A 23,876-nucleotide genomic window follows, 5' to 3' on the forward strand; every position below is an offset into this window, starting at 1 on the left:
AAGGTACATTTGGTACTCATTCTTCTCTTTCTACCACTCACATTTGTCTTGGAATGATGGATAGGCCAAGTACTTCTACCAACCCACTCTTCATGGAGCAAGACGACGACATGAACTCCTTCGTCACCAAGAGTCACCTCTTTGGTGCACAATGTGCTTTACATCAAGAGCAACAAGCTATGAGTGAACGCATCGACAACCTCGCCACCGACTTGCGACTTTTCGAGCAACGTACAAGGGACTGCTTTGACCACCAGATCGACGATCACAAGCAAGAGAATGACGCAAGGATGGACGAAATTCGTGCTTTGTTGTTGAACCACTCGTCTTCCACTTCAAGAAGGAGCCGTTCAAGCCGCCACTCTGACTTCACCCTCTCTGGCTCAAGTACACCGACATCGAACACCCTTCGCCAAGCGCGTGCACTAACCTTCAAGCAAGCCTCAATCCCCTATGAGACACCGACTCTCAAGAGCGCGGACAACGTAAAACTCAAGAGGCCTTTGTACTAGCACGAGAACGGCAACGACAACGCCAACATGAAGAGGAAGAGTGAGTGCATCTACACCAAAATGCTCAAGATGCCGAGGCACAACGTCAAGAACAACAACTCCGTGACGCTCAAGCACTTGCGGCGCAACAAGCCCTACATGATTCGAGTCGAGCCATAGCCGACCGAAGCCGACAAGCCCATGAACAAGAGGAAGCACTTCGCGAAGAAATTCAAGAACGAAGATTTCAAGCTCGCGTGCATCGTCAAGTTCCTCCTCGAGCTCGACGAGCTCCTCCACAAGCTCGCCAAGAACAACAAGTCAATCCAGAGCATGAAGACAATGGAGATCCTCCACGGCAAGAACAACATGACGATAACAACCCTACGCGCCAAGAGCACCACGAGTTGATCAATCATCAACAACATGGGCGTCATCATCCTCGACCCCAACACAATGAAGAGCAACGTTATGGCAAACTCAAGTTCACCATGCCCAAGTTCACAAGAGACAATCTGGCGAACTGAAACATCTTAGTAGCCAGAGGAAAAGAAAGCAAAAGCGATTCCCGTAGTAGTGGCGGGCGAAATGGGATTTCCCTTCCTTTTGCTACATTTCACTCAAAGGGTTGAAGGGAGATAGTGCATCAAGTTATTCGCAAGGGGAGGGTTGAATGTAGGTGTTGTTCTTATTTTGCCCAAGGGATTCAAATTAGCGCCGCCCGGTCGTATTTCCCCTGAGGGCTCATGAACGCACACCTTTAGCTAATTTACGGAAGCAACGATCCCGAAGAGTACCTTTGATCGGCATTGAAGGTTGACAAGATCTTCCGTTTGCACAATTATGAAGAAGAGAAGAAGATCGCGATGGCATCCCTTGAGTTCCAAGACTATGTCCTCATTTGGTGGGAACAAATCATAGAGCGCCGAGAGGCAAGAGGTGAACCACCCATCACTACTTGGGCGCAAATGAAGGATGTCACGAGAGCATGCTTCGTACCTACCTACTACAACCGCGACCTCTTCAAGAAACTCCAACAACTCAAGCAAGGAACAAAGAGCGTTGAAGAACATTACAAGGAGATGGAGATTGCAATGATAAGAGCCAATGTCACGGAAGATGATGAGCAAACAATGGCACGTTTCTTGAATGGACTCAATCATCCTATAAAGAAGATCGCCGACTTCCAACCATACTCAAATCTCATCGAGCTAGTGCACCAAGCTACCAAAGCGGGACACCAAGTGCAAGATGATTTCAAGTATGCCAAGTTCTCATCAAAGTCCTACGGCTTCTCCAACAACCAAGCTTCAACGATTCCAACACCTACTACAAGACCTTCTACTTCCAATTAACATCGATAAGTCGACTTCCAAGAAAGCTTCGTCAACTACAAGCCATCCCCCTACGAACAACTTCAAGCCGAGAGCTTCATCATCATCAACCCCAACCGATGAGACCGTCAAGACGAGTTCCTTCAAGTGTTTCACTTGTGGAGGCCGAGGCCACAAGTCCTACGAGTGCACCAACAAGCGAACTATGGTCTTCAACGACGATGTCACTTATGTCTCCATGAGCGAAGGCAAAATGGCAGCCCTCGAGTAGGTCGCCATGCACCACCAAGTGAACAATGAAGAAGAACAAGTCTTTTGTGATGAAGACTCAAGTCCCGCACTTGTTGTCTCCAAAGTCCTGACTCTCCAACATCACCAAGAAGAAGACCAACGATGCCACATATTCCACACCAAGGTCGGCATCAATGGACGATCCATCAAGGTCATCATCGATGGAGGGAGTTGTCATAATCTCGCAAGTGAAGAACTTTGCTCCAAGCTCCAATTGCCCAAGACGAAGCATCCACATACATACAAAGTGCAATGGCTTAGTGACTCCGACACCATCCAAGTCAAGCACCGAGTACAAGTCTCCTTCAAAATCGGCGCCTATGAAGACACCTTGGAGTGCGACGTCGTTCCAATGACCATTTGTCATCTTCTCCTTGGACGGCCATGGCAATTCGATAGAGGAGTCGTCCACAACGGCCGAACGAACCACTACATCTTCAAGATGAAGGGCAAGGAGTACGTCCTCCGTCCAATGTCGCCAAGTCAAGTGATCGCCGACAAGCAAGCCACCCATCGTGGAGATCATAGTGAGAGAGCGAGCCACCAAAAAGAGAGTGAGTGCCACAAGCCAAAATCGAGTGCCTCCACGATGAGCGCAAACAAAAACCTAGTTCTATTTACCACCAAACGTGAGATAAGAGAAGTGTGTGAGAACCCATCTAGTGTCCTACACTACATCCTCGTGTGCAAGGACAATGCACCACAAACTAACACTTCTCACACTCTTCCTCTAGTGTTGCCTTCTCTTTTGCAGGAATTTGAAGATGTTTTCCCTGATGAGTAACCTCCGGGTCTACCTCCTCTATGAGGCATTGAGCACCGAATCGACCTCATCCCCGGAGCACCTCTTCCGAACAAAGCTCCATACTGTGTCAACCCCGACGAAACAAAAGAAATACAAAGGCAAGTAAAACATCTTATCGACCATGGACATGTGAGTGAGAGTTTGAGCCCTTGTGCCGTCCCGGTCATTCTTGTGCCAAAATGTGACGGTAGCTTTCACATGTGCTCCGATTGTAGACCTATCAATTCTATCACCGTTCGCTATAGGTACCCCATTCCACGCCTAGATGATATGGTTGATGAGCTTAGCGGTGCCACTATATTTTCCAAAATTGATCTTAAGAGTGGTTACTATCAAATCCGCAAACAAGAGGGTGACGAATGGAAAACCGCCTTCAAAACCAAGTTTGGTTTGTATGAGTGGTTAGTCATGCCTATGGGTCTTTCGGAAGCACCAGGCACTTTTATGAACCTTATGAATCATGTCTTTCGCGCTTACATTGGTATATTTGTCGTGGTTTACTTCGATGACATTCTTGTGTTTAGAAAATCTATCAAAGAGCATGTCACCCATGTTCGCACCGTTTTGCAAACTCTTAGAAAAGAGCGCCTCTATGCTAATATGGAGAAATGCCTTTTTGGTGTTGATAAGCTCGTTTTCTTGGGTTTTGTTGTTTCTTCTAAGGGTGTTCATGTTGATGAGTCCAAGATCGATGCTATTAAGACTTGGCCGCAACCAACCAACTTGCATCAAGTGCATAGTTTTCTTGGCTTTGTGGGTTTTTATCATCGCTTTGTGAAGGATTTTAGCACCATTGCTTCGCCTTTGCATGCTTTGAGAAAGAAGAATGTGACTTTTGTTTGGGGACCATACCAAGATACCGCTTTCAATGAGCTTAAGAACTTGCTTACTCATGCTCCCGTGCTTGCCTTACACAACTTTGACAAACCTTTTGAGATTCATTACGATGCTAGTGGTAATGGCATAGGGGGGTGTTAACGCAAGAGAAGCGCCCCATAGCTTATTTTAGTGAGAAACTTTCCGGAGTGCAACTCAATTACCCCATCTATGACAAAGAGCTATATGCTTTAGTCCGCGTTTTGCATGAATGAGAACATTACCTTCGTCCCCATGAGTTTATCATTCATACCGATCATGAGACCCTCAAGTATCTTAAGGGTCAAACCAAGTTGAACAAGCGTCATGCTAAATGGAGTGAATTTATTGAGTCTTTTCCTTATGTCATCAAGTACATCAAGGGTAAAGAAAACATAGTTGCGGATGCTCTTTCCTGCATATGCATGCTTGTCACGCAACTTGAGTTAGATGTCATTGGCTTCGAGCATATCAAAGACTTGTATGAGCATGATGCAACTTTTGCTACTCCTTATGCCAAGTGTTTGTCGAATACATCTTGGGAACGCTATTACATCAAAGATGACTATCTTATGAGAGCTAACAAACTTTGCATCCCCGAGTCATCTCTTCGTTTGTTGCTTTTGCAAGAATCGCATGGAGGATGCTCAATGGGACATTTCAGACGCGACAAGATGTTCGCCACGCTCTCGAAGAACTACTTTTGGCCCAAGATGTTTCGGGACGTCAATCGTTTCACCAACCAATGTCCTACATGTCGCAAAGCTAAGTCCAAAGCTCAATCTCATGGCCTCTATATGCCTCTACCAATTCCTTACCAACCATGGGAAGACATGAGCATGGACTTTGTACTCGGTTTGCCTAGGACTCGAAATGGGAAAGATTCCATATTTGTCGTTGTGGACCATTTCTCAAAAATGGCACATTTTATTCCTTGCAACAAGATAGACGATGCTTCACATGTTGCTAATCTCTTTTGTAGGGAAATATTGCGTCTCCATGGTGTGCCAAAGACCATCTTCTCGGACCACGACGTCAAGTTCCTTAGCTACTTTTGGAAGACCCAATGTGCCAAGCTTGGAATCAAGCTACTCTTCTCCATGGCGTACCATCCTCAAACCGATGGCCAAACGTAGGTGACAAACCGCACACTCTCCCCTCTACTTCGAGTACTCGTCAAGAAGAACATCAAGGAGTGGGAGGAGTGTCTACCCGTCGCCGAGTTCGCCTACAACCGAGCAAGACACTCAACAACCAGCAAGTCCCCTTTCGAGGTCGTCTACGGATTCAACCCTTTGTCACCATTGGATATTCTCCCTCTACCACTCCAAGAGCGCATCAATTTGGATGCAAGTGCACGAGCGACCCATCTCAAGAAGGTGCATGAATATACAAGAAACACCATCGAGCGCCAAGTACAACGCCTTGCGACCAAGCTCAACGTCAACAAGCACCCTATGATATTCAACATTGGAGACCTCGTGTGGCTACACCTTCGCAAGAACCGCTTTCCCCAAGAACACAAGTCCAAACTTCGACCACACACGGATGGACCATTCAAGGTGCTTGCAAGTTACAACAACAACACATACAAGATCGACATCCCTCGTGACAAGTACTCCGTGAGCGACATCTTCAACATCAAAGATCTCTCGCCCTACCATGGTGATGAGGATTTCGATCCGAGGATGGATCTTCCCCAAGGGAGGGGAGATGATGCGAGCATCCCAAGATCATCCCCATGGACGCACCTACACCTCCAACGACACCACTTGGACCAATGACACAAGCCCGAGCCAAAGCTATCGAAGATAAGGTGAACTCACTCCTCTCCGAACTTCCACTTTCTATGCATGAGACATGGCTACTACCTAAGTCCGAGGTGTTGTGCATGATTAGGCACCAAGAGGGCCCTCCAGAAGATGCGCATCAAGATGTACAAGTCCCCAAGTCCATGGATGAGGAGAGCCAACGGAAGGAGCCAAGAGCATCTCCCAGGCCCCGGACATCCGGCCAAGGCCCCAGACATCCGGCCCCTGGAGCGTCTTCCACTACAGCAGCACAGCCGCCGGAAGCTACAGGCCCCGGACATCCAGCCCCGGCAGCCCGGACATCCGGCCTCTCCCGAGCCCCCGGACATCCGGCCACCGGCCCGGAAATCCGGCCCCTCCGAACCCGAGAGCAGCAAATGCCACCACTCCAGCCCGGACATCCGGCCCCCCAGCCCGGACATCCAGCGTCGCCTGAAAGCCCGGACATCTGGCCCGACCAGCCTGGACATCCGGCCTCCCCTGTCTGCGAACAATGAAGGGCTGAGGCCCGTGTATCCCTTCTCCCCCCTAGACTATATATACTCCACCCTGTACAACTTTTTAGGGTTAGCAAAGGTTTAGCTCATGTTTGTGTGAGAGCTTTGCTCATCCACTTGGTTACCTTCTCCACGGAGATTCAAGCCTCCACCGGAGAAGATCCCCCCAAGCGGATTCAAGACCCCTCTTTAGGGAAGAACTCAAGACCTCCTCACGGAGAAGACCGGCTACCCTTGTATCATTCTTAGTTGTCCATGGATTGTGTATCTTCTCTTATGTATTCGAGGATCTAGCACTTGTGTGACTTGTTCTTTTTAGTTTGAGTGTTCCTCTTGTGTCTCCCCTTGTGATTTCCCTTGTTTCCCTCTTTGTGTTCCTCATGTTCTTCGCGGGATCCACTCCTTTTGTGAAAGATCGGCTGATTAGGGTTCTACCCTACATCACTACCTTGCTGTTTTTACTATCCGTATGACACTTGTATCACCATCTCTTTGCTGAACAAGTGCCGCTATTCAATTTACCATTGTATTGAGTCTGTTGGGGACACACGAGATTTCTTCTATTTGATTGCAGGCTTGTTTGAGAGAGACCATCTTCATCCTACACCGATTGATAAAACTTAGGTCATCCACTTGAGGGAAATTTGTTGTTGTTCTACAAAACTCTACGCTTGGAGGCGCATTAGAGTCTACAAGAATAAAGTTGTGTAGTGGACATCAGTCATATAGGTTAGTACCCCTTAGTCTAGGACACCGTCAGTAGCCCTTGACCAGGTCTTCGAAGCCGAAGAGTGCAACTCCCTCCTTAGAATGGTTCCTTCGGTACAATGTCTCTAGCTTGGTAGGCGAGTTCCTCCTTTATCAGCTTGATTTCGGATTGGAGGTCTTCAAAACATCCTCGGCACCCTCAATAAGAGTCCGAGCATCAACATTGGACTACGCAATCTTCTTCCAGAGCAATCCAAAGACTTTCTTGAAGGATTTGCTATGGGTCCCACCAAACATGGCCTGAATTATTGTTTATATTTTTCTTGATTCTCGTGCAACTTAGCGTATTGATGCTAGGATACTGAAACGTCCCCCATCACCTGATTCACCATGGTATTTGACTGGCTAGGGCCATAACAAATGTTTTAACCCATCATTTCCACATCTTTCCTCAGCACAAAATCCTCTCCTCAAGCAAGCTCAAGAGCTCCCGCAATGGTAGGTTCCCCAGGTTCGTTGATGCACCCCCACGGGCCTCTTAGGGGTGATTAGGGAAGTTTCTCCACCACATGTCCCCAATTAAATCGGCTCGCCACACAAGGCTATTTGCCCGATTATGATCTCGTGTCCACCCACCCTGGTTTGATGTCCATAGATGGCCAGGTGCTTACAGATAGTCATGCCACACCACACGAAGGGAACAAGTTTGTTTCATCCGCTTCCTCGTGTGAGGTCTTCCATTCCCTATTCACCCATTCCATAGTTCTCTGCTAGAGTTCTACTGGATCCAACTCCACCATATTACTCCCAACTCAATCTTGCATATCATGGGATTCGTTGGCTTCTGTGAAATGTACCTTGGATGCGTAGCTCATTTCATGCTATTGATGAAATATTTTTTTCTTAATGCCTTGTTCCTAGGCCCCCGAAGGTGGATGTAGAGACATGGGCTACTGAATGGTTCTACATAGCCGATGTCCCACTTTATGATCCGGCCCATCCTTGGATTCCTATCTTCTCCCACACGCCTTTGAAGAACTGTTTCAACTAGCACCCAAGGAGTCTCTCTCAAGAGGATGACACTGAGGTGGCTTGCCTGGCAGCTCAAGTGTCCTGCCTGGCTCATAATGGGTTGCCCGTCGTCAATGTGATGGCCATCGCCATCCTTCGAGGAGTCCAACGTCTCCAACAACGAATCCATCCTTTATGCAGATATAACGAGATGGACGACTCCACTCGGTCTGTAAAGAAATGCTTCAAGGATCAAGCGGCCGTTGCAGCCGCATTGGCGGGTATTTATAAAGGGGAAGAGGAGGATTTTGCCTTGCAAAAATTCCTAGACAGCCTCTCTTACTATCGACCTGTCGAAGCGGTGAGCTCTTTTACTTAAGCCTCTTATTTATCCGATTAGTGTATTTATACTTCTAATCAGATATTCAACAGATCCGAGCAGGGGTGGAAGTGTTGGATTGGAATGTTGAATTGTCTGGCTCCAGAGCCATAGTCATATGCTCATGACGATGAGTCGGGTTTTCATGAAGATTCCGAGCTCTCCCTTGTCTACCGGGATGGGGTCTTTTATCAAGAGAACATTGATGGATCCAAAGCAGCTCTTCTTGATCTACTAGGGATCCTGTCGTCCTCTATGGTAAGCGCTCCTCGAGCTTCTTCTCAAAAAGATCAGATGCTCTTACGATGTAGAGCACCCTGACTTCTCTCCCCAAGTGTCGACGCTCTAAACGCCAGAAAAAAGATCTGATCCCTCGAGCGAATCAGGTGGGTGGCACCTAAAGCGCAGCTAAACAACAGGCCGCCGAAGAGGCGACACATGTCACACCTAATTTCAACAGGCAGGCTTTTGCTACAGCAGCTTCTTTCAAATAATTGCCATATTGTGTGATTTTATCAGCTGTACTTCTATGACATGTAGGCGACCCGTTCGAGCACTTTCGCCAGATAATGTGGGGAAGAGGGGCGCCTCTGCTCTAAGGACAGAAGCTGCACATGCATCTCCTCAAGTGATTATTCTTGAAGATTCTCAACCGGGGACCTCGAGAGCATGCTTAGCTACCAACTCCAAAGTTGAAAGTGCAATGGATCATCGATGCAGGAAAGCATCTTTTAGGCATCCTGTCTTTTCCAGTCAAGAATTTAATGCCCTCAATTCGGTGGACTCCTATCATGGGGCTGCTCGAGTGGGTTTCGAAGACACGGTGGATGTCTTGTCCACTAGTCTACCAATAGAACTTTTATTATGGCATTTTCACAATAAATCTGTTAATGAGCCCGGTAGCCCTTCAGATGGACAAATGCATGTTCCTTGAAAGAAAAAGCATGTCGTCCGATCTCAGTGCAACCGAAACATTTTACTTACTCCGAGGACCTAGTAGTACGAAAAACCACCGCGAAGGCCAGTAGCCCATGAGACACTAGTTGGATATACCATTCGACAAGTGGATCGATAACTGTTTTAATTTTTAGTGGTAAGCGTGAATCCCAGTAGCCCCCGAGCCTTATGTTGGACATGGGTGGCGGATTCAAGGAACCCATATTGTTTATGATAAATATCTGTTTGTTATTGAAATAGGCCGATCAGATTGTGACACCCCAAGACTGGCGCTCCAGATGCCTTCCATGGATTCCGAGATTTGTCGTGTAATTTGTTTGGTTCGTTGCATTCATCTTTGCATCATGTGCATTGCATCATGTCATCATGCAACCCTTTTTTTAAAACTCAACTAAATAAACCATATGGATCTTCGATCCATTTAAATCGAGCGAAATTCACATGGTGAAATTCTCTTTAAAACATACCCTCCCAATTTATTAGGGAGCTATATTAAATATTTCGTTAATTTCGAATTAACCATAACACATGTGCCAAAATAAACCCATGCCTTTTCTGCCTCGAGTTGATCTCCAAACCTTGCCGATATTTCTTTCTCCCTTTATTGAGGCTACCCCAAAAGTCTCAACATTGTTGGGGACTTCTAAATCCTAGTCCTAGTTCAAACCATTTGAATTAAATTCAAATGAGTTTGGATTTAGATTGCCAAAACCCCTTCGAGCCATTTTGGGTAAATCCTTCTTATTTTCTTGATCCAGGGAAAATATCTCTGTTGGTCTAATTCTTTTTCTAACTCTCTCTTTCTTTTCTACAAAGTTCTACCTATTTTATAAATGGTAGACCAATTTGGTTTCCAGGATGGCCCATTTCCTTTCTCTCTCCCTAGCCTTGCTACAGCCCAGCCGAAACCTGCAGCCAGACCAGCCCATTTGCTCCCAGGCCCAACCCTAGCCCCCATCTAAACACTAGCCCGCACCCTGCTCTCCTCCCTTGCGCCGCCACTCCCACCTCTCGATCTCTCCCTCTCCCTCGCTCATGCCGCCACCCGTAGAGAAAGAGAGAGGCGCGCCGACCCCCTCTGCCCGGTACCCACTCCTCCTCTCCTCCACCTCGCCTCCGCCCGGTTCCTCCCATCGTCGCCGCCCAAAGCAGTTCCCTGCTCTGCCACCCTGCGCCTCCCCTTGCCGGACTCCATCTCCAGCCGCTTGCATCGTCGCCTTCCTCCGCCTCGAGTGGCTCCATGCCGCGTCGGCCACTTCGCCCCTCGCCACCGCTTCTGCGCTTGCCGCTGCGACCCGACCCAGCGGGCCGGTCACCGGAGCGACCCGCTGGACCCCGCTGCCTCTCGCGTCTCCTCATCGCACGCCGGCGACCACCAGGAGCACTGCCGCCTCGCCTCGGACCTTGCTCTGCTCCGGCCCCAACCTCGGCCCCGTGACAGCTGCCGCCGCCACTTCCTTCGACTGTTGTTGCCGCGACTCGAGCTGCTGCTCCCTGCTTCACTATGTACCGCCGCCTCTTTGCCATCGCCATCGCCTAGTCCCCCCCGGACCCGTGGAGTCATGTATAGGAAAACCAAGTCCAAAGACTACCGTGGCCGTGATCTCGCCCAGTACCACTACGGTTCGTCAAGACCGCAAGTACCCTTTTGATCGCCAGGACTGAGACCCCAAGTTCGAGTACGTGTTGCTGCCCCGATCGAGACCGCCAAGTACCACGACGAACCGTGAAGTTCCAAAATATAACAAGTACCTCCATTGACGGCCCGAACATCTACGAAAACGTGTACCATTACCCTCGACCTGAACATCTACGAGCCCCGTACGACGACCGTTGCCAAAGACCATCGGGTGAACAACTACCGTCATCATGGGTTCGACAAGACAATGTGTACAACTACTTTCACGATGACCCGTGTACAACTACCGTTGCCTCGAAAACGTTGGATTTGTCAAGTACCTCTTCGAAAACGAACGTGTACCACTACTTCCACTTCCATCGCCGTGGATCGATAGTACCACTACTACCCACTGCGCCCGTGTACGACTTCTTCCACTATGAACCAATCCGCTTCGAAATGCACCCTTGAAAGGTATAGCCGCCGGAACGATGTCGTGGACCGTATGCATGTGATCTGTCTATGAGGTGGTTGCATGTATCCGATGTTTGCCGTGCATGTATTATTACTTGTGCGTTACCCGTTTCTGAGCCATCGACACGTGGGAACCCGGTAACCGGGAGCACCCCACCTTTCATCGCATGACACGCTTCCGTCATATTTTCTTTTGCACCGACATCTTAATCGAGTTACCGGAACCGGAATATTGTTGTGGCACCATTTCCGTTGTCGTTGGTGTGGCACCCCTTTCATTTCCGCCACGATGACAAATGCTTCATAACATGCTCATGTTAACGTTTTCATAAAAGTAGCAAAAAACTTGCGTATGCCATCCGCATCATGATAACAACATTTAAAATGTTAAAAATTGTTGTTTGCTTTAATTCAAAATATGCATATGGGGTTTTTCCGAAATTGTTTTTTGTTGTTCTGGCCTCTTTTAAACTTTCCTAGATTGGTAGTTTTATTATGCTTCACCTCTTTGCGTTAGTCATGATGTGAGAGCGATGTTTGCTTGTGTTGGAGTTCTTCTTCAGCTTCTTCTTCATTCAGGGGATAGGTTCCTAGTCAGCAGCCTTGGCTAGCAAGGTGGATGTCGTTTGAGCTTATGTTTATGTTTCATCCATAGTCGGATGTTTTTCTATGTATGATGTATTGATGTATTCTTGTGGCATTGTATGCCTTTTATGTATCCCAAATATTATGTAATGGTACAATGTGATGATATCCACCTTGCAAAAGCGTGTCAATATGTAGTTATATCCTTGGTGGGACCTTCGAGTCCCTTTAGGATAGTGTCGCATATTGGGCATGACAAGTTGGTATCACAACCTTGACCGACCATAGGAGCCCCCTTGATTGATCGCCGGCATTGTTGAGTCTAGACCAGAACTTTTTGAGTCTTAGGAATATGTCTATCAGAGAGTAGGATTTCTTTTTACTCCTCAACCCCTTCGTCGCTCTGGTGAGGACTCCTGACGTAGATGTTTTGACTTTCCTCTCCCAAAATTTTTACTAAAAAAAATTTAGGATCACGCGGGTCTCTTGGGATCGTTTTCGATATTCCTGTGACGAGAACATTGTTCTTGGTGCCTCCTGACATTTAGGGGTTGCGGTAGTGCCCTCGTGAGTTGAGCTCCGAGGTGTTGTCTTCACAATTTTATCGTTACAGTTCTGCTATACCTGAGTTTTTGCCGACATCAAAAATCTCTATATGCAGTTAGTGGTGAGATAACCTCGACGCCACCCAGTACTAGGGCGGGAGTTCGGGAGTATTGCCACAACTTGTATATCAGATGCTTTTTCGAAGGTTGAGGTACACGATTTCCGGTGTTTTCTTGGTTATGTGTTGACGGATGGATATAGTTGGAGCGTAGAGCTTGTTAGTTGTGTGATATGTATTGTGCCTCCCTGTATCCCCAACACCAGATTGCATAACGTGAAAGTTTCGGGAGTTAATAGGTGGGAATTCATGTAGCTCCTAGAATATCTTTCTGACCGATGCATGATATGGGATTGGGTAAATCTCTATCATATGTTCATTTCTGGCTAATTTTCCAAGCCAAATCCTTTGTTTTGTTTTGGTTTGTGGTAGTCGAGTTGCTTCAATGTCAAGTGTTGATTCCATACCTTTCCTAAGCGGTGTTCTCCTACTTCTATGGGAATACTAATCCTTATTGATCATCAAGTTTGTCATGTCAATTCTTTTCCAACCGGTTCGCTTCTTGTCAAGATGATCCTATCATTTTCCCTATTCGCAAGATCACCTCTTTGTTTTTCCCAACGTTGTTCGTTTCATCCGTCCCAAGTTGCCTTTCTTTTCCCGTCCTCCCACCCTTTTTCTTCAAGGACTCACACATATCAAATCACCTATCCATTTTATTCATGTTAAGTCTCTTCATTCTTTTCAATCAAAGTTCTTACCCGATGGTTCTCATGAAGATGCTTTACAAGTTCATCACTCTTCGTTCTCATTTTCTTCCCCGGTGGAGTTAACTCAAGATTCGGTGTTGAGCATATTCCTTTCATTTGTTCAAAGATTTCCCAAGCTGGTGCACCTCTTAATCATTCACCTTTCTATTCTTCATTCCGGAGTGCCTCAGTAATTCATGGTGGCGTATCTCATCGTCATTCTCAGATTTTGTAGACCGAAGAAGAGTTTTCCTCTAAATCTTGCCCGTTCTCTCAGAGATTCGTGGTTCTAGCTTCATGCCATCCACTCAAATTGTTTCCAATTGTGCGATTATTTTCTTACGCATCCGGAGTATTTCAGGAGCTATCTTCCGTTTTGATTATCCGGAGGCCATCATTTCTGAAGATTTCTTCGTTCTAAGTTTCCAGCTTTGTTCTCGAATTATTCTAAATTGATGTCTCGTCATCCATTGTCCAATTCTTCTGGTGCTTCGTGCAAGTATTCTTTAGTCAGCTCATGGTCTCTTCGTTCTTTTGTATCTAAATTCCCTCAAGTATTTTGATTCATTTTCTAATTCTTACCAGTGATTCATTCTCCTTTCTTCGTTTGTTTCAAATTCTTACGGTGGTTCGTTCAAGTTTTCTCTTCCTTGTTATCATTCAACTTATTCGTTGTTTCCAATTCTTCCGGTGATTCGTTGAAGACTTTCCCAAGTTTACTCTATATCTCTCCAATCTGTTTCAAGAAGAATAAGAAGTATGCTAAATCCGTTGGTTGTCATCAATTTAATTTGATGAAGGATAGGCATACCATAATTCCTTATTCTTGTTTTCCCTCGAGGTGATTTAATTCGTTCCTCCGGAGTTCATTCGTCGCATTAATTCTCGATTCAAGTTGCTCACCTTTCTTTTTCGGAGTTCCAAGTCTTCTTGGATGTCTCATCACGAAGCTCCATCTAAATCATCGCAAGGCTTAATCTTATTCTTTTCATCCTTCAATTCTATCTCATCATTCTTTTTTATCGGAGTTCTTCATGGAGGCTCTACATGGTGGTTCATCAAGGAATTAATTCATTCTCCAAGTGTTCATCAAGATTTTGTTGGAGGAGCTCAAGTAATCTTCTTCTTGCATTTCAAAGTGCAATCCCTTCTCCCTAATCTTTTGAGGTGGTGTTATGTCATTCTTGACAGATATTCCTTCATGTTTCATGATTCACAAGCTATCAAGAATGAGATATTAAAACCCATGATTTTCAATTGTTCACGAGATCTTTTCGACCCAACAATTTCTTCATTGGTGTTACCTTGGTATATATTTCACTTAAAGCCTTCCCTAAGGAATGTTGCTATTATGGTGTTTATCAATTATCCAACTTTCCTCCTATTCTCGCGGTGAAAGAAGTTTTTCCATCTCTTCGTTCCTCTCAGCTAATCTATCTTTTGGTCGCGGTTGGTTATCACCTCATAATTTTGAGTTGTCTCCATAAGCCCACGAGGATCATATCCTTTCGTATTGATCTTCCAACAACTCGGTTCAATCCTTCTTTTTAAGGATACTCTCCTAAATTTATTTCAGGTAGAACATGTTGTTTTCTTATCTGTTCTTTTGATTCCAGTCTTACATTTGTTCCGGAGGCATTGTGATGTTGCTCTCTTCGACCCATCATCTCATTTTGGAAATATCATGTTCTCTTCCTTGCTTATCCGTTTAGCCGGAGTGTTGTGTTTTCATTCGAGTTCTTTCATCTTATCACGTCTTGCATCTCTTTTCAACTGGAGTGTTGTTCAAATTTGTTCTTCCTTATTCCTTGTCTATCTCGTTCCGACCAGGGTGGTTTCAATTCCTTCTTGTCATTGTGCTCGTCAGTCATAGCTTTGCAACCTCCAAGGTTCACATGGTGTTCCTTGTTTCTCTTTTCTACCGGAGTGCTCTCAATTTTGTTCAACTCTGTCGTGTTCTTTCTTTCAAGTTTTCAACCTCTCAAGGTTCATTGGTTTCATTCGTTTGTCAACGAAGCAACTTTGTTTTACCTCTTCCTCGTTCGTTTCTCCCTGGTGCCATCCTTAGATCTCGGGTTGAGATCTCTTGTAAGTGGAGGAGAGTTGTGACACCCCAAGACCGGCGCTCCAGATGCCTTCCATGGATTCCGAGATTCGTTGTGTGATTTGTTTGGTTCGTTGCATTCATCATTGCATCATGTGCATTGCATCATGTCATCATGCAACCCTTTTAAAAAAACTCAACTAAATAAACCGTATGGATCTTCGATCCATTTAAATTGAAGGAAATTCACATGGTGAAATTCTCTTTAAAACATACCTTCCCAATTTATTAGGGAGCTATATAAAATATTCCGTTAATTTGTAATTAACCATAACACACGTGCCAAAATAACCCCATGCCTTTTCTGCTTTGAGTTGATCTCCAGACCTTGTCGATATTTCTTTCTCCATTTATTGAGGCTCCCCCAAAAGTCTCAACATTGTTGGAAACTTCTAAATCCTAGTCCTAGTTCAAACCATTTGAATTAAATTCAAATGATTTTGCATTTAGATTGCCAAAACCCCTTCCAACCATTTTGGGTAAATCCTTCTTATTTTCTTGATCCAGGGAAAATATCTCCGTTGGTCTAATTCTTTTTCTAACTCTCTGTTCTATCTATTTTATAAATGATAGACCAATTTGGTTTCCAGGACGGCCCATTTCCTTCCTCTCTCCCTAGCCTTCCTACAGCCCAGCTGCAACCTGCAGCCAGGCCGGCCCATTTGCAACAAGGCCCAACCCTAGCCCCCATCTAAACCCTAGCCCGCACCCTACTCTCCTCCCTTGCGCCGCCACTCCCTCTTCTCGATCTCTCCCTCTCCCTCGCTCGTGCCGCCACCCGCAGAGAAAGAGAGAGGCACGCCGACCCCCTCTACCCGATCCCCACTCCTCCTATCCTCCACCTCACCTCCGCCCGGTTCTTCCCATCGTCACCGCCCCAAGCAGTTCCCTTCTCCGCCACCCTGCGCCTCTCCTTGTCGGACTCCATATCCAGCCTCATGCATCGTCGCCTTCCTCCGCCTCGAGTGGCTCCATGATGCGTTGGCCACTTCGCCCCTCGCCGCCGCTTCTGCGCTTGCCGCTGCGACCCGACCCAGCGGGCTGGTAGCCGGAGGCCCGCTAGACCCCGCTGCCTCCCGAGTCTCCTTGTCATACACCGGCAACCACCAGGAGCACCGCCGCCTTGCTTTGGACCTTGCTCTGCTCTGGCCTCGACTTCCGCCCCGTGACAGCTACTGCCGCCGCTTCCTTCGACTGCTGTTGCCGGGACTCGAGCTGCTGCTCCCTGCTTCACCATCTACCTCCGCCTCTTTGCCATGGCCATCGCTGAGTTCCCCCAGGACCCGTGGAGTCATGTACAGGAAAACCAAGTCTGAAGACTACCGTGGCCGTGATCTCGCCCAGTACCACTATGGTTCGTCAAGACCGCAAGTACCCTTTTGATCGCCAGGACCGAGACCCCAAGTTCGACTACGTGTTGCTGCCCCGATCGAGATCGCCAAGTACCACAACGAACCGTGAAGTTCCACAAGACCATGTACCTCTATCGACGGCCCCGAACATCTACGAAAACGTGTACCACTACCCTCGACCCAAACATCTATGAACCCTGTACAACGACCGTTGCCGAAGACCGTCGGGTGAACAACTACCGTCACCGTTGGTTCGACAAGAAAATGTGTACAACTACTTCCACGACGACCTGTGTACAACTACCATCGCCCCGAAAATGTAGGATTCGTCAAGTACCTCTCCGAAAATGAACGTGTACCACTACTTCCACTTCCGTCGCCGAGGATCAATAGTACCACTTCTACCCACTGCGCCCATGTACAATTCTTGCACTACGAACCGATCCGCTTCGAAATGCACCCTTGGAAGGTATAACCGTCGGAACGACACCGTGGACCGTATGCATGTGATGTGTGTATGAGGTGGTTGCATGTATCCGATGTTTGCCGTGCATGTATTATTACTTGCGCATTACCCGTTCCCGAGCCATCGACACGTGGGAACCCGGTAACCGGGAGCACCCCACCTTTCATCGCATGACACGCTCCCGTCACATTTCCTTTTGCACCGGCATCTCAATCGAGTTACCGGAACCGGAATGTTGCCGTGGTACCATTTCCGTTGTCGTTGCCGTGGCACCCCTTTCGTTTCCGCCACGATGACAAATGCTTCATAACATGCTCATGTTAACATTTTCATAAAAGTTGCAAAAAACTTGTGTATGCCATCCGCATCCTGATAACAACATTTAAAAAAATGTTAAAATTTTTTGTTTGCTTTAATTCAAAATATGCATATGGGGTTTTTCCGGAATTGTTGTTTGTTGTTCCGACCTCTTTCAAACTTGCCTAGATAGGTAGTTTTATTATGCTTCACCTCTTGCCATGTTTTACAACATTTAATATTGTTGGTTACATAAACGAGAGTTAACTAAATAATTAAACGTGGTGTTTCCTTAATATGCAACTTGTTGCGTATTAAGCTCCATTTAACTTGTAGTATTGTTTGTGCAGTTTGCCTTGCCATGCCATGAATCATTAAACTGGACATAAATCATACTTAATTATGTGATGGTCGTTTACCATGATGTTTCCTTCTTTCCTGTTGCGCTTCTCCTTGATAGTTCCCGTCACGTTGCGATTGTGAGGATCCGCTCGACTACGTTGGCTCGTCTTCTTCATGGACTCATTCTTCTTCCTAGCGGGATTTCAGGCAAGATGACCATCACCTTGGATCTCACTACTATCTTTGCTATGCTTGTTGTCTTGATGCTATCGCTATGTCGCGCTACCTACCACTTGTTTATCAAGCCTCCCAAATTGCCATGATAGCCTCTAACCTTTTCACTCTTCCTAGCAAACCGTTGCTTGGCTATGTTACCGCTTTGCTTAGCCCCTCTTATAGCATTGCTAGTTGCAGGTGCAGTTGTAGGTTGTTCCATGTTGGGACATGGATATCATGGATATCATGGGATATCACAATATGTCTTATTTAATTAATGCATCTATATACTTGGTAAAGGGTGGAAGGCTCGGCCTTACGCCTGGTGTTTTGTTCCACTCTTGCCGCCCTAGTTTCTCTCATACCGGCACTACTAGGGAAAAGCCTATACACAGAATCTTACCAGCAGCGCGCTTTAAAATCAGGCGCTGCTGCTAAGTAGCAGTAGCGCGGGTTTTTAACCCTCGCTACTACTAAGTTGATAGCAGTAGCGCTGGTTTTTTACCCTCGCTACTACTAAGCGGTCTCTACCGTGCCCCCCAGGACATGCCATAGTAGTAGCGCGGGTTTTTAACCCTCGCTACTACTAAGTTGATAGCAATAGTGATGGTTTTTACCCCTCGCTACTACTAAGCGGTCTCTACCGTGCCCCTGGGCCATGCCATAGTAGTAGCGAGGGTTATAAACCCGCGCGACTACTAAGTTTTTACCCCTCGCTACTACTAAGAGGTCTCAACCGTGCCCCTCCGGGACATGCCATAGTAGTAGCGAGGGGTAAAATCCCTCACTACTACTAAAGGTCCCATTTTGAAACTCTACCCCCCCTTGTGGATCGCCTTTTTGGTTTTGTAAAAAGCAAAAGAAAATGATAAAAACTTCAAAAATTAAAATCCTTCGAGATGCAGTTATGTTACTACATCTACTAGTTAGGAAAATTTAAAAACTTAAATTTGGACATGTTTTGCAAAAAGTGTAGGGAAAATGTAAAACAACTATAACTTTTGCATACGATGTTAGAAAAAAACGTATAATATATCAAAATGTTTCAAAAATTAAAATCCTTCAAGATGTAGTTATGTTACTACATCTACTAGTTAGGAAAATTTAAAAACTTAAATTTGGACATGTTTTGCAAAAAGTGTAGGGAAAATGTAAAACAGCTATAACTTTTGCATACGATGTCAGAAAAAAAGCATAATATATCAAAATGTTCAGCACAAAAATCCGCATATGATGGAGACCGCCTACGGCCTATTTGCAAATTTTTAGAATCCTCAAATTCTAAAAGGAAAAAAAGTTATGCTCAAATTTCAGTTTTTTTTAATTTTGGTCAAATCTGGTCAAACTGTGGTCAAACTACTTATTCAAGAAGTATTAGTGTTACTAAATAATTATTAAAGAATATTAGTGTTACTAAATAATTATTTCAGTTTTTTGGAATTTTGGTCAAATCTGGTCAAACTGTGGTCAAACTTTGGTCAAAATGTGGTTAAACTCCTTATTCAAGAAATATTAGTGTTACTAAATAATTATTGTTTTTTAGAACAATAGTTTTAAACTCAAACAGCGAAATGTGTGACTTCATGCTCAAGCTAAACTCCCGAGGGTTAATAGGATTGACATCTTACTATTGTCAGGAAAACAACAAGTGCAGACTTGGAATCGAGGGAGAATAGAACCCGGAAGTTAAGCGTGCTCAGGCTGGAGTAGTGAGAGGATGGGTGACCGTCCGAGAAGTTAGATGATTTGGAATGATGAGGGGTGATTAGAGATTAAATTGAGCAGCGATGAGGGTGATTAGAGATTAGTGGTTAAAATGATTCAAAAATTTGAAAATTCGCGCAAAAAATTTGGAAAAAAAATTCCGCGGGTTAGTAGTAGCGCGGGTTTTTACCCACGCTACTACTAACGGATGTAGTAGTAGCGCGGGGGGCACCCGCGCTGCTGCTATATGTTAGCTGTAGCGCCTTATTAGTAGCGTCGGCCCCTGCGCTGCTAATAGGCCCAAAACCCGCGCTGCTGCTAGGCTTTTCCCTAGTAGTGCGGTGTTATGTTCCTTGATTTTGCGTCCCTAACACGATGAGGGGTATGGGACCCTCTTGACGTTTCGCTTTGAATAAAACTCTTCTAGCAAGGTCCAACATTGGTTTTAACATTTGCCATAATAATACTTGAACATAATAATTAATTGGCATAGGGCGTCATGAACCTGAGGATTTTCTACATACAGGGGGGCCAGTGCTGATGGTGTTGGTCCCAAACGGGAAGACTGCGGGCCCGCCTCAGGGAAACTTGAGGTATTTGGTATACCTGTAGGCTGACCCATCCGGTGTACCCTGAGAACGAGATCGCGCAACTCCTATAGGCTAGGTCGGTGCATCGAGAGATAGAGGACCATTGTCGAAATGTCTTGTGCACCGGGATTCCGAGTCTGATCGGAGGGTCCCGTGATGGAGGATTGTCTGCGCGGATCGTGAGCTTGTCATGGGATAAGTTGGAACACCCCTGTAGGGTTTAAACTTTCGAGAGCCGTGCCCGCGGTTATGTGGCAGATGGGAATTTGTTAATATCCGGTTGTAGAGGAACTGAAGTATACTCAACTAAAATAAACCAACCGCGTGCATAACCGTGACTGTCTCTTTTCGGGGAAGTTCGAGAGGAGAACACGGTTGGGTTATGTTTGAACGTAAGAAGTTCAGGATCACTTCTTGATCATTACTAGTTCGCGACCGTTGCGTAGTTTCTCATCTTAGTCTTGTACTCGTAAGTTAGCCACCATATATTGCTTAGTCGCTTGCTGCAACCTCACCACTTATCCATTCCATACCCATTAAGCTTTGCTAGTCCTGATACCCATGGTAAAGGGATTAATGAGTCCTCGTGGCTCACAGGTTACTACACCAACAGTTGCAGGTACAGGTAATGTGATGGTCATGACGTGAGAGCGATGTTTGCTTGTGTTGGAGTTCTTCTTCTGCTTCTTCTTCGTTCAGGGGATAGGTTCCTAGTCGGCAGCCTGGGCTAGCAGGGTGGATCTCGCTTGAGCTTCTATTTGTGTTTCATTCGTAGTCTGATGTTGTTCTATGTATGATGTATTTATGTATTCTTGTGGCATTGTATGCCTTTTGTATGTATCCCTAACATTATGTAATGGTACGATGCGATGATATCCACCTTGCAAAAGCGTGTCAATATGCGGTTCTATCCTTGGTGGGATCTTCGAGTCCCTTTAGGATAGTTTTGCATATTGGGCGTGACACAGATGGAAAATTGACATTTGTCCAAGGAGGTGAAACTTATGAACACCCAGCTTGACGCTACTCAGGCAGAAGTGGCCCATGTCAAGAAATTTACATGAGAGGCACATGGTAAGTGTATCTAAACCTTTTTGTCACCAAACATATGGGTCAATGAAATGACTCCAACATATCTATAACATTTTATTGTTCCATGCTATCATAGTATAAATCTTGGATTATATGCAAATTTTGGACTAACTTATTAACTTAGTTTCAAGTGCCGGTTGCTGTTTTTTTTGCCTATTTTTGGAATTCCAGGAAATCAGTACCAAATGTTGTCCACATGCCATGAAACTTTTTGACAAATTTTTTCTGGACATAAGAGACACTAGAAGCTTCTAGAGGACGCCATAAGGCGAAGGAGGTGGCCACGAGCCACCAGGGCTTGGCGGGGGAGGGTAGGCACGCCCAAGTGCCTCATGGGCCTGTCGTTCCTCCGTTTGACCTAATTCCAACTCTGTAAATTCTTGAAAGTCAGGAGACCAACAAAGAGCCACCCAAAACATTTTTTCCATCGTCGTAAGCTTCTGTTCGCGCGAGATCCCATCTGGAGTCCTTTTCCGGCACTCTGCTGGAGAGGGAATCGATCATGGAGGGCTTCTACATCAACCTTGCTGCCCCTCCGATGATGTGTGAGTAGTTTACCATAGACCTACGGGTCCATAGCTAGTAGCTATATAGCTTCTTCTCTCTCTTTGATCTTCAATACAATGTTCTCCTCAATGTTCTTGTAGATCTATTCAATTGAATCTTTTTTTGCGGTGTGTTTGTTGGGATCCGATGAATTGTGGGTTTATGATCAGATTATCTATGAATAGTATTCGAGTCTTCTCTGAACTCTTTTATGCATGATTGTTATAGCTTTTTATTTCTCCCCAATCTATCCATTTAGTTTGGCCAACTAGATTGATTTATCTTGCAATTGGAGAGGTGCTTTGTGATGGGTTCGATCTTGCGGTGCTCAATCCCAGTGACAAAAAGGGGACATGGTCCATATTTTTATCATTTCTATTAAGGATAAATAAGAGTTTCAAACCCAATGAGGTCGCGGATGTGGGCCAGAGTATGAGGTCGTCGACAGCGACGGCTTGAGTCGGGCTATGTCACAGGTTAAGTGGCCCACCCCCAACCCCTCGGGTTCAACCGCCGTCGATCTCATCCATGGCCCCGCCGCTGATCTCCTATGGCTCGCTGTCAAGAATTCGCCATCCTACATCACCATCGAGCCCCTTATTTCATTTCTAAAGGACACGTTCTATGACGCTGGCTTGGGATCCACAGCTTCCAAGTCAGACCTCATCGACGGCGACCACGAGAAGGGCACCCTCTCGGGCACTTCCAAGGGGAAAGAGCCCATCTATGACATCAGGGAGGGCACCCTACAGTCATGCTCTTACAAGGAGAAGGAGCCCATCTGCGACAACATGGAGCGCATCCAGGGTTTGTGCTCTTCCCACGGGAACGATCCCATCTATGACAAGTGAGGAAACCCATAATTTGTTTTTCCATGCCTCTTCACAAGGGGGAACCCATGATTTGTTTTGTTGAGTCCCTTTTGTAGTGTAGTGAGAATATGTCCACTTTTAATTTCTATATTTGGTTGTTTGCAGTATGCCTTCTTTATTTCAGTTGTTCACAATGTGATGCTCTATATGTCTAATTATTTATTGTGCGGCACATTTCATCAATCCAGTTTTAAACATATCGATACGAATGCATATATTTGCTTGCTGTTAAGCATGTTATAGCTAGCATATGCCTGTTTTAAAGTTTTTTTGATTGGTTGGTTGTTTGTAGTTAGCATTTGTCCAGTTTCAAATGCTATCTTTGGTTGTTCATAGTATGACTTGTTTATTCCAATTATTCACAATGTAATGTTCTATATGTGCAAGTATGAACTGTGCAGTTTAATTTCATCAATACCAGTTTCCACAATACCACTATGAATGACTACATTTGGTTGCTGCATCTTGTAGTTAACACGCCTTTCCATTTTTATTTAACAATAACCAGTGTACTTAGACTGGCGCAATACCAGTTTGAATGACTATGTTTGCTTATTAAATGTTAGGCTTGTTGCAGTTAACACACCTTTCCACTTGTTTTGCTTTAGTAGCGTGATTAAACCTGCACACTAAAGCTACCTTTCTAAGATTATTTTTCTGCGATGGATAATTTTGGTTGATGTTTAGCCTGTTGTTCTTAACTAAAGGATAAATAAGAGTTGTAGCCTTTCTCGATAAATAAGAGTGTAGAACCCAACGAGGAGCTAAAGGTAGAACAAATATTCCGTCAAGTTCTATCAAGCACCGATACAACTCGACGCACTCTTAACGTTCACTTTACCTAGAACAAGTATGAAACTAGGTGTGACGGGATATGTTTGCAAGATAATAAAGAGTATGTAAATAAAATCTAAGGGTTGTTTAGATAAAGACACAACTAAGTTACTTTTAGTAGAGAGCTTTTTGTCACAAGAGAGTTATTTGTCCTTAAGCAATCGATATCTAGACCAGCAATAATTATTTCAACTAGCAAAGAGGCCCGTGCATTGCAACAGGAGAAAAAAATCCACTAATATCTCTAGCTGCGTCAATTGGACAAATTGTGTGTGGCCGCTTGGCAGGTTAT

Source organism: Triticum aestivum, chromosome 2A (assembly GCF_018294505.1).
Source record: "Triticum aestivum cultivar Chinese Spring chromosome 2A, IWGSC CS RefSeq v2.1, whole genome shotgun sequence".
In the NCBI taxonomy this organism is placed as follows: Eukaryota; Viridiplantae; Streptophyta; class Magnoliopsida; order Poales; family Poaceae; genus Triticum; species Triticum aestivum.